We start from the raw sequence: 9,249 nt of genomic DNA on the forward strand, positions 1-9,249 counted from the left end.
AAAATAAAAAAATAAAAAAAATCTGTATATTGATAATTTGCAGTGGCATTCGCAAGAGAATGTTATCTAAACTCTAAAATCGGCAAGAAACGGAAGTTGCAATGGTCTTTTCTTCCATATTGTATCATGAGAGAAACTGCTTCTCAAACAAGAACGAATGTAGGGCAGGACTTGATTTTGTCTATCGGTAATTGATTGGATGTTTCGTGGTTTGCTGTTGCTGTGGTTTATAGACAACCTCATGAATCTCAGACTTGACATCACAATTTTGGAGCAAAATAAATCTTATGGCAATGCATCGTTTCTAGATCTTTCTTTGTAATAAAAAACCAAAACAATATTGACTAAGTAAATCATAAAGCACACTGTGATGATAGAAATACTAAGTGTATCCATCTGAAGTTTGTGCTGTGTTTAGTTCGTGACAAACAAGTGAAGACAGGTTTGGCTAATTTCACACTTATAGTCGTGTAGAACCTATTCACACATTCTTACAATCCCCAAGCTGAGACACTGGGGATATATGACTGTATTTGATCATTTTATTTGTCTCTCCTCGACAAACTTTTCAAGGTCAAAAAGTACTGAAGATGACAGCCAATTGTAAGGCTTCAAGCTGGCCAATTTGGTCATGCAGCATTATCAGAAGTCTGCTTGCTATCGATTTTTGGTTCTTCTTTGGTTATGTAAAATGAGCTCCATGAGTTCAAAAGTTATCTGTACACATCAGTGAAAAAATAAAAAAAAGACTAGTAAAAAAGCATAGCAAAGATAATATGCTATGATAAAAAACAGATTAATTAAACGCTATTGTTTTTTATTAAATTATTATTATTTTTAAATAAATGATTGACAGTTGCTATACTGTAAATGCTTGCAGCTTCTTCTGATTGCTCCACGGTTTTAAAAACTGACATTGACAATTCTTATTTTTATATGGAATATTGCAGTACTTATGATTTATCCATGCACATAAGTATTTGTAGTAATGTTCTCCCAATCTTCGCTCCCGTTACAGACTCCGCTAGGCCACGCCCCCCTTGCCACATACCCCCACCGCCCTCCTCCTGGAGAGGAAGTCGGCCACAGCCATCTGTGCACTCGGCCTGTGGACCACATGGAACTTAAAAGGCTGTAAGGCCAGATACCAACGGGTGATCCGCGATTCTTCGGGTTGGCCGTGAGTCCAGCCAGTCTCAGTGCTCTCAGGACAGCACGCACATGCTCCATATGCATACGCAGCATGGGGCCGGAGAATTCGATCCATGAGACGCTGAAAGGTGGCTGGAGCCCCGAACAACCCGAACGGAAGTGTAATGAACTGGTGTAACCCGAACGGCGTGGTAAAGGCTGTTTTTTCTTTAGATAACGGCGATAAGGAGATCTGCCAATATCCTTTCGTTAAATCCAATGTCGAATAAAAGCGAGCAGTGCCCAGCCGATCAAGCAGTTCGTCAATCCGCGGCATTGGATACGCGTCGAACTTCGACACAGCATTACCTTTGCGGTAATCCACACAGAAACGAACAGAGCCGTCGGTGTTAGGCATTAAAACTATCGGGCTCGCCCAATCATTGTGGGATTCTTCTATTACCCCCATCTCGAGCATTGCCTCTAATTCAGATTGAACCACATTTTTTGTGTGTTCAGGTAACCTATACGGCCGGCTGCGAACCACCACGTCCGGCTTGGTCTCAATGTGGTGCTGAATAAGATTAGTTCGACCGGGTAGGGGCGAGAACACGTCGGCAAAGTCTGCCTGCAACCTGACTACATCATCGCAATTCTTTCGAAGGGGACCTGCATTTAAAGGAAGCGGGCGCAATGGCGCTTTTGGGGAGGCCGGCGGATTCACCAGCTGACATTCATGACAAGACGAGCACCACCTGCGCTAGAGTTCTCAACGGGTCGGGTCGGCCCGACAAACCCGACGGGACCCGCGGGTTCGGGCCGGGTTCGGGTCGAAAATATTTGCAAATGACTCGGGTCGGGTCGGACCTCGGGCTTAATCTTTTGAATTGTACAGTTAAAGAAAAAAAAACATTTATTATTCATCGCTGCTGTTCACTGTAAAGAAAGTCTGGCTGCTGTGTGCAACGTGCATCGCGACGCGAGGGCAGACCTGACGCCGCTGCGTGCACGCCTTTAGCCCGGAGAAGAAGATGGAGTTGGTGAAAAGTAAACTTGCTGCAGGTGAAATCACCATTGCTCAGGGGCGGCGCGACACGTTGTGTGATTATCTCGGCAGTTTAGGACATCGCACAAGATTTGCGTCAATACAGAAAACATTTAATCACTGGATAGTTTTTTTCGTTTATTGAAATGTGGTTTATGTCAGCTGGATGGGCGGAATGTGTGAGACGTGAGAGTGCGCGCGCGCGCGCGGCCGGGGCTCTCTCTCTCTCTGCGTCAAGCGCAGCAGTCATTCTATTCTACATCACTCACCGATCAAAAGGTAAGGGTGGCGTCGGGCCGCGGGTCGGGTTCGGGCAGATAATTCATGTTGATGTGTCGGGTTACATCGGGTCCGGGCTTTAAAAGCCACGGGCCGGGTCGGGTCGGGTTGTAATTTTCAGGCCCGTTGAGAACTCTAACCTGCGCACGTTCTCGTGAATGCCTGGCCAAAAAAAAACGGGCCATGAGACGATTCACTGTTGTTATCTGTCCCAAATGTCCTGCCATGGGATTAGAATGAGCCGTCTGGAAAAGCATTTCCCGACGGCTTTTTGGTACCAATAATTGGATTGTAACCTCCTTTGACTGAGTGTCTTGTGTCACTCGATACAACCTATCTTTAATAATCACAAAATGAGGATAGGTGAGCGGACGGTCGGTCTGGAGAGGCTGACCGTCGATGGTACGGACCTGTTCAAAAGCGTGTTTAACTGGCTCATCCTGAGACTGCTCCAGAGGAAAATCATCGCACTCCGAGATAATTTGTCTCTCGATTGTGCTTGGTTCCCCTGAAACTAGTCCCGAGGGTCCCGGTTCTGCCTCTCCCAGCCGCACCGTCGCCTCGCTATCCTGCGTTTTCTGACCACAAGAGGCATCCACACATAAGCCCCTGATTAATTCACTAAACGCTGGCCAATTGGTTTCCAAAATTAGTGGATGCCTGAGGTGCGGGTTAACTGCGACCTCTATCCTATGCTTTTGTCCCCTAAATTGAATCACAGCTGACATTAAGGGATACTTCACCACGTCCCCGTGTACACACCTTACTCGAACCATGCGGCTCATATCCAATGCCTCGGGTTGAATCAGGCTTTGGTGGATCGATGTTTGGTTACAGCCCGAATCCACCAGAGCCTGATAGGTACACCCCTTAATACTCACAGGGATTTGGTACCGGCCAGCCTGCTGGACGTCTGGGACCCGGATCATTGTCCCTATGTCCATCATGGGACACCTATCAATGAAATGGTCCGGGTCCCCACAACGCCAGCAGGCCGGCCCAGACCTCCCTGTCACCCTAGTGGCAGGAAGTGGGCCAAGTGATTGGCGTGGAAAGAGCGTGGACGGAGGAGGAGACGTTTCCCACTCGGCTGTCTTCCTCGGGAGCCGAGCGATGAACTGCTCCAGTATCACACGGTCGATGATCTTCTCAACGTCGCTTCCCTCGTCCAGTAGCCACTTGCGGCAGGAGTCCCGGAGCTGCTGGGCCATGACAAAGGGCCGGCCGTTATCGCCCAGATCCAGCGACCGAAACCGTTGGCAGTGTTGCTCTGGGCTTCAGTCGACTCTCTGGAGGATGCCCCTTTTTATGTCATCGAAGACTAGGAGGTTCTGGAGCGGCAGCTGTTGGGCAGCCGCCTGCACCTCCCCGGATAGCAATGGGATGAGGCGCACCGGCCAATGCTCTTTCAGCCACCCACCTGCCTCTGCTGCCTTCTCGAATAGGTCCAGGAAGACCTCCGCATCATCCTGGGGACCCATCTTGCTCATAGTCCGGTGGGGGAGCTCGGTCGGTGGTGGCGTGACTCCGGTCCGAACCTGCCGATCCATACAGCTCCGGAACCTCTCGCGGTCCTCTTGCTGGCCCTGGACGAGGAGGTCAAAATGCCGTTCCAGGTCGCTCCTCATACCCAACAGAGCCTGATGTTGTTCATGGTGGAGGGCCGCGAGGGATGTTATTACGTTCGCAAGTGGGGACGATGATGCAGGCGGAGTCGGTTGGCTGGCGGCGGTTTCCATCTCCCTTCCCGGGTTTCGGCACCAGTGTAGTAATGTTCAGATATTTAATGACTCAGGGAAGGAATAGGACAGGGTCGGCTTTCGGAGACTGCGGGTGTTTATTGGAAACAAAGAAACAAAAGAAACAAAACAACTTCACGCACACAGCGTTTAACTCAGTCCACTAGTGTCAGCAATTCTCCAATACGTTCCTCGCTCTCTCTGGCTTCTCTCGTCTCAGGTTTCCCACACTCTTTCCGCTATCGTACAGCTTGCTGCGCGTTGCACCCACAGTTCTCCGCTGGTCTCTCTTCTCTTGTCTTCTTTCCACATGGCTTTTATTCTCTCTCCAGGCCAATCACTGAAACAAGACACAGGTGTTCGTCATTTGCACTTGACCCACTTATGCCGCACCTGCCTCCCAATCTTCTCTCCCGTTACAGACTCCGCTAGACCACGCTCCCCTTGCCACAGTATTATTATAATTTTTTTAATTCATGTACCCTCATAATCTTTAATCAAAATAACGTCCCCTCCATTTTGCAGTGACATCTCTTCTCTTCTCTGATTATGTGTTTACTGGCGTAAACCACAACCATCAAACCATCCAATCAATTCCCCATGGATAAAATCAAGTCCCGCTCAACATTTTTTCTTGTCTGAGAAGCCGTTTCACTTGGATATGCGTAACAATATGAAAGAAAAGACTATCGCAACTTCCTTTTCATGCTAACTTTAACTTTACACTGCATCAAAAACGCAGTACTCATGTGCGAAATGCTGAATGGTAAAAGATGTCCATCTAGCACGTTTACATAAAAAAAAAATGAAAAAGCATGCAGCGCAATATGAAAACGCCTTCTCTATGAACTAAACCCTATTTATCCCACTTAAATGGTAAGCATCAAAATGCACAGGAAACAGACTTTGCTTTCAACAGATGTCAGCATTTCACCTCGTCTGATTCTGTTGCAAACATGCTTTCAGTCCCAGCAATGTACAGAAGATGAAGATGAATCCATTTAAATAGCGCTATTTGAGGCGTGCAGAATGGAGACCGCAAAATGATCCATTACACAGAATTCCCATGCAAGCGATTTGTTGATTCAGTAACAATTGTCAGGTGAATGTTGATGATGGGGTGTTGAGGGTCCATTTCAGGAAAGGTATCAACCTGTACGTTTTTGTGGAGTCAATTAGCATAAGGAAGAATCTCTCTCAGGCTGAATAACTCCAAAGCATACAAATAACTCCAAAGCAGTGGCTTGCCACTTACATTAGTATACCTGACAGACCTCGGGTCCTAGTCGAAATCAATACAAATGAAGAGTTTGTCATTTTGGGGTCATCACATGACTGCATGCAGGTCTTGGGGTTTCTCAGAGCATCAACACCAGAGCCTCAGAGACCTATTATGAGCAGGCCCTGGACAGAGGCTTTGCTTCCAGCACTTTCCTGATGAAATGCCGCATGTTTTATGGGTAGTAACTCTGTGGTGGACAGGGTCATAATGAGCCCATGGAGAACACAGGCATCTGTCAGCGCTGGGCTTGTGTGTGTGTCCATATGTGACAAATATGAAAGAGAGACTAAAGAGAGGGAGACTGAATGAGCCATTCCAAGAGACCAAGACTCCTGTGGACAGCAAATTCAACAGTCAAATGGACACACATTACACCTATAGGGAAATTCTTGGCCTTGAGAAAAAACAATATGCAGATCGTACTGCCCTGGTGGCCTCATGTATTTTAAAGTCTGACACAAAGCATTTATGAACTTTAAAAGAGAAAATGGTATTATTTTACATTTTCCTAAAAACGTATACGTGAAACTGTGTGAAACTTACCACCACAGTAGTGCATCATTATGTGATTGCTAAGGTGTTTTTAATGTATTTTAATGTATTTTAATTCTTTGTTATGTGGTTGATGTAAGGGGTTTCTTACAACATGTCCAAACCAGATGGGATTCTAGACAAAAATATCAATCACAAATCACTGCCAATCAGATGAGCATTGCACTCATAATAAAATGGATAAGTAACAAATAAGGCTGTAAGCTCTACAGATCAATGCCTTACTTACAATCTGTAAGTGGCTGACCTGGAGGATTCCCAGGGTGATGAAACGGAGACGGTGATGAAAGTAAAATGATCTTTAGTGGTCTTTTGCCTATTTAAAGGGATATTTCACCCAAAATGAAAATTGACACACACACACACACACACACACACACACACGCACACACACAAAAAATTGTCCCCATGTCCGATATGTATTAAAATGGGCTTCAGAGTGCAAATTCAAATCCCTGTGAAACCATAATTTAACTATGAAATTACATGTTCTGCTCATGGTTTGTTCCCCATGGCACTAATTAGACCTTCCTATTTAATGGCACAATGAAAGCAGAGAGTTGCATTTGTAATATTTATTTGGTTCGTCAAATTTATTCGAATCAATGTGTTATTATCTACTGCGTCAGAGCAATTTTGGAAAGAAGGTGTGACAATGACCCATTTCAGACAGACTAGTCTTTTGTGTGGCTGCAGTATTTTTAGACATATCAACCATGGAATTATTTCCCTTGGCTGTTTTTATACCCCACAGCTATTTTTGTAAAACATATCATTTGTGTAACTTACAATATATTTGGGAAATGTTTAGGCTCACAAAATAAGATGTAGTCCGGAATGACTAATGAACGTGCACAAGATCATAAAGGTAATAATGGAGTGTAAAAAAAAAAAACAATACTACAATACTACACAGATGCAAACGGGACTAGTAACAATATGTTAATTCAGTTATTCTGACCTGCTTCCATATAATGCATGCCAATTTGCAAGAACTAATTAGAAATAAAATGTAGTGAACTTTAGTTAAACAATGAAGTTTGAGGTTGTTTAATCAGCCACACTTGTACACAAACGTGGTTGAGAAAGGTGGAAGAACTTATTTGAATGGTTTGCTGTCATTGAGAGCATGTGAAGTCCACATAGTTCTTGTGTTCAATTCTTTGATAATTATATACAATTAAGCAGAGAATAATTAAATCCATCTATTATCTCAAGTACAATGCACTAAAAAGAGAGCAGAACGAGAAAATGTTTGATTATGATAATTACTGAAATTATTACATGAAGACATCTCATATTTCAGGAACACTTCATTCCCAACCAAGGCCTTGCAACATAGTTAAAAAGTAAACAAAGTTAGTGAACAGATAAAGAAAACAGCACTCAAAAACATTCACTTGTATTCACCTTTATATCAGAAACATGAGATGGATTTAGAAACAGATCATCCAATGCTTTAATGTGCAGTGGATCTTATTAATTTATTTTTCATTTTAATAAATATTAATAATAATAATCAATCACATTTATATAGCGCTTTTCTGGACACTCAAAGCGCTTCACATAGAAGGGGGAATCTCCTCAACCACCACCAATGTGCAGCATCCACCTGGATGATGCGACGGCAGCCATATTGCGCCAGAACACCCACCACACACCAGCTTACTGGTGGAGAGGAGACAGATTGATGAAGCCAATTGGTATATATATACATGGGGATGATTAGGAGGCCATGATGGACAGAAGCCACTGGGCAAATTTGGCCAGGATGCCGGGGTTACACCCCTATACTCTTTCGAAAGACATCCTGGGATTTTTTTGTGACCACAGAGAGTCCGGACCTCGGTTTAACGTCTCATCCGAAGGACGGTGCTCTTTTTACAGTATAGTGTCCCCATTACTATACTGGGGCGTTAGGACCCACACAGCCCACAGGGTGAGCACCCCCTGCTGGCCTCTCTAACACCTTTCCCAGCAGCAACCTGGTTTTCTCAGAAGGTCTCCCATCCAGGTACTAGCAGGCTCAGCCCTGCTTAGCTTCAGTGGGCAACCAGTCTTGGGCTACAGGGTAATATGGCTGCTGTTTATTTTTGACTTAAACTTTATGTGGATTTATTAGTGTGCTTGGCTTATTTAAGGTTTTAGCAAACATTTTTTTCAGTGATTTGATCTTTTTCAATATTATTCAATATTTTGTTTCTAGGATTTCTTTTTTATATATAGAAATATTGTTACTCTGATTGGGGAAATATTACTCTGAAATATTTTTACATTATGTAATGTTTAACAGATCAGTAATTATTTTAAAATTAACATTCAAATTGATAAATTGAGTTCATAAAACTGTTGATATTCAAATATTTTCATATACAGTTTGGACTAGGAAACTTAGGAAAAAATCAATCAATCAATCAATCAATCAATCAATCAATCAATCAATCAATCAATCAATCAATCAGTCAGTCAGTCAGTCAGTTAGTCAGTCAATCTATCAAGACTAACCCCCCATGAGCTTCCCCAAAATCACAACAGCTGGTACGTGTTAATCTTATATACTGTAATTTCTGTTAATGATGTTGTACTATAGGTAAAGTTCTACAGGCTACAGAAACGATTCCCCAGTCCTTTTGTCATAAGTGTAATTGATAGGCATCCCCTTACCAGAGGCATTCAGGAGATCTCCAAAAATCCTTTATAAGCCAAGCCCTAAAATACAACTTCATTAATATTTTATTCAAGCTAAAAGTTTAACAACTGCAAAATGTATAACTCTTCACCCCGTTCAAATGAATTATTGATGTTACTTAAGCCAGCAGGCAAACGCATCATCACATTGACTCTGCAACAATGCTACTGTTGTTATGCCCTTCACATCGTAACCTGGTTTTCTAAGAACACTATAATCAACCCATTGAGATATTTTTAAACATATTTAAACAAAGCAGGCAAAGCAGTCAGACGTTTATCTTTACAGCACTTGCAAGTCAGCAATGTTTTGATATTTTTCAAACGCTCTGGTTAAAGTTTGTTCAAAACCCCAAACCGCAAGTATCACAGTTTTTCTCAGTCGCTTATAGGACACATAAATGAGCCGCACCTGTGGCTGATCTGATTGCTAGTCAGCACAGCTGACGCTGATAGCCAATCAGACCAAAACAGTACACACAGACATGAACAGGCAAACCTGCGAACCGTGACATTACCCCACCCCCTAGGAG

The sequence above is a fragment of the Rhinichthys klamathensis genome, unplaced genomic scaffold (assembly GCF_029890125.1).
Source record: "Rhinichthys klamathensis goyatoka isolate OS25496 unplaced genomic scaffold, OSU_Roscu_1.1 h1tg000228l_1, whole genome shotgun sequence".
In the NCBI taxonomy this organism is placed as follows: Eukaryota; Metazoa; Chordata; class Actinopteri; order Cypriniformes; family Leuciscidae; genus Rhinichthys; species Rhinichthys klamathensis.